At 41.4% G+C, this 2,682-nt stretch overlaps 1 long non-coding RNA gene across 1 annotated transcript in view; it reads right to left on the bottom strand.

Annotated features, from left to right (window-relative positions):
* Positions 1–2,682, bottom strand: part of LOC108288861 — a 33,576-nt gene that overhangs the window by 17,099 nt on the left and 13,795 nt on the right. The window lies entirely within an intron of this gene.

The following is a 2,682-nucleotide window of genomic DNA, read 5'->3' as shown; positions in this document are numbered from 1 at the left end:
AGGCCACAGAGCACCTCACCAAAAAAAAAAAAAAAAAAGACAAATAGAAATTGAGACAGGCTTTCGCTCTGTTACCCAGGCTAGAGTGGAATGGTGTGATCACAACTCACTACAGCCTCAACCTGGTGGGCTCAAAGAATTCTCCTGCCTCAACTTCCTGAGGAGCTGTGACTACAGGTGCATGCCAAGATGGCTGTCTAATTTTTGTATTTTTTGTAAAGACTGGGTTTCATTTTGTTGGCTCAGACTGGTCTCAATCTCCTGGGCTCAAGCTATCCACCCACCTCAACTTCCCAAGGTACTTGGATTGCAGACATGAGCCACTGCATAAGGCCAAATTGGCAAATCTTTAGCAAGGCTGACTCAAAAAGAAAGAGAGAGGCTGGGTGCTATGGCTTACCCCTGTAATCCTAGCAGTTTGGGAGGCTGAGGCAGATGTATCACTTGAGCTCAGGAGTTCAAGACCAGCCTGGGCAACATAGCAAAAACCCAATGTCGCCTCTACAAAAAATACAAAAATTAGCCAGGCATGGTGGTGTGTGTGTGTAGTCCTGGCTACTTGGGAGGCTGAGGTGGAAAGATCCCGTAAACCCCGGAGGATCCCATAAACCTGGGAGGCGGAGGTTGCAGTCAGCCTAGATCGCGCCACTGCACTCCAGGCTGAGTGAGACTCTGTCTCAAAAAATATATATATTTATTTTTATAGAGACACCGTTTCACTATATTGCCCAGGCTAGACTTGAACTCCTGGGCTCAAGTGATTCTCCAGCCTCAGCCCTCCCAAAGTGCTGGGATTACAGGTGTGAACCACTGTGCTTACCCCATAAATTCTTAATATCAGGAATAAAACAGAAGCTATCATTGCAGACCCTGCAGATATCAATAGTTTAATAAGGGAATTTTATAAACAATGTTACAAATATACATTTGACAACTTAAATGAAATGAATTAATTCCTTAAAAAAATAAAAACTACCACAACACACCTGATATGAAATAATTGCAGTAGCTTTATAACTATTAAGGACATTGAATTCGTAATTTAAAACTCCCACCCCCAAGAAATCTTCACCCCAGATGGTTTCAGTGGAGAATTCTATCAAACGTTTAAAGAAGAATTAACACCAATTCTACAAATCTGATCCAGAAAATAGAAGAGATGAAGCATTTAAGTCATTTTATAAGGTGCATCTTACTCATATCAAAACCAGACAAAGAAAATACAAAAAAGATGACTACAGACCAATGACCGTCAATAAGAACACAGATACAAAAATCATTAACAAAACATTAGCAAATAGGCTGGGGATGGTGCCTCATGCCTGTAATCCCAGTACTTTGGGAGGCTGAAGCGGATAGATCACAAGAGATCAGGAGTTCGAGACCAGCCTGACCAACATGTGAAACCCGTCTCTACTAAAAATTAAAAAAATTAACCAGGCGTGCCTGGGAGGCTACTCCAGAGGCTGAGGCAAGAGAATCACTTAGAACCTAGGAGGTGGAGGTTTCAGTGAGCTGAGATTGCGCCACTGCACTCCAGCCAGAGCGACAGAGTGAGACTCTGTCTCAAAAAAATAAAAATAAAAAAAATAAAAAAATAAAATAAACAAATAGAATTCAGCAACTTATAAAAAGAATTATATACTATGACCATGTGCGGATTATTCCAGGGATGCAAGGCTGATTAAATATTCAAAAATCAATCAATGTTATTCACCCTGTTAACAGGCTAAAGAAAAATCAACTGACAGAAAAAAGACAGGAAAAAAAAATCAATTGACAGACAAAATTCAATACCTATTCATAATATAAACTCTCAGAAAACTAGAAATAAAAGGGAATTTTCTCAATTGGATAAAGAGCATCTACAAAAAAACCTACAACTAACATTGTACTTCACAGTGAAAGACTGAATGCTTTCCCCCTGGCTGAATACAAGGCAAGCAAGTCCACTTTCACCAATCTTATTCAACACAGTGCTGGAAATTATAGTCTGTGTAATAAGGATAGCAAAAGAATTTTAAAAGCATACATATTGGGCTGGGCGCGGTGGCTCAGCCCTGTAATCCCAGCACTTTGGGAAGCTGAGGTGGACGGATCACGAGGTCAGAAGTTCAAGAACTGCTTGAACCAGGACCCCGGAGGGGGAGGTTGCAGTGAGCTGAGATTGTGCCACTGCACTCCAGCCTGGGCCACAGAGCAAGACTCCATCTCAAAAAAAAAAATTTAGCCTGGCATGGTGGTGCACACCTGTAATCCCAGCTACTTGGGAGGCTGAGATAGAATTGCTTGAACCCAGGAGGTGGAGGCTGCAGTGAGCTGAGATCATGACACTGTACTCCAGCCTGGGCGGCAGAGTGAGACTCCATCTCAAAAAGTAATAATAATAATTTTTTAAAAAGTGAGAATACCACATGCTAGAGTATGTGGACAATTGAATTTTTCATACTGTTAGGAATGTAAAGTGGGACAGCCACTCTGAAAGCTAATCTGGTATTTTCTTTATTTTTTTTTTTAAGAGAGGAAAACTTGAAGTGCTCTGGTGCCATCATAGCTTACTGCAGCGTCCAACTCCTGCGCTCCAGCAATCCTTCCACCTCAGCCCCCTGAGTAGCTGGGACTAGAGGTGTGCACCCCAAAGTCCGGCTAACCTTTTAATTTTTTTTTTTTTTTTTTTTTTTT

Source organism: Cebus imitator, unplaced genomic scaffold (genome assembly GCF_001604975.1).
Source record: "Cebus imitator isolate Cc_AM_T3 unplaced genomic scaffold, Cebus_imitator-1.0 Scaffold385, whole genome shotgun sequence".
Taxonomy (NCBI): Eukaryota; Metazoa; Chordata; class Mammalia; order Primates; family Cebidae; genus Cebus; species Cebus imitator.
The sequence above is the reverse complement of the archived record's forward strand: the minus strand, read 5'-3'. Positions and strand labels throughout refer to the sequence as shown.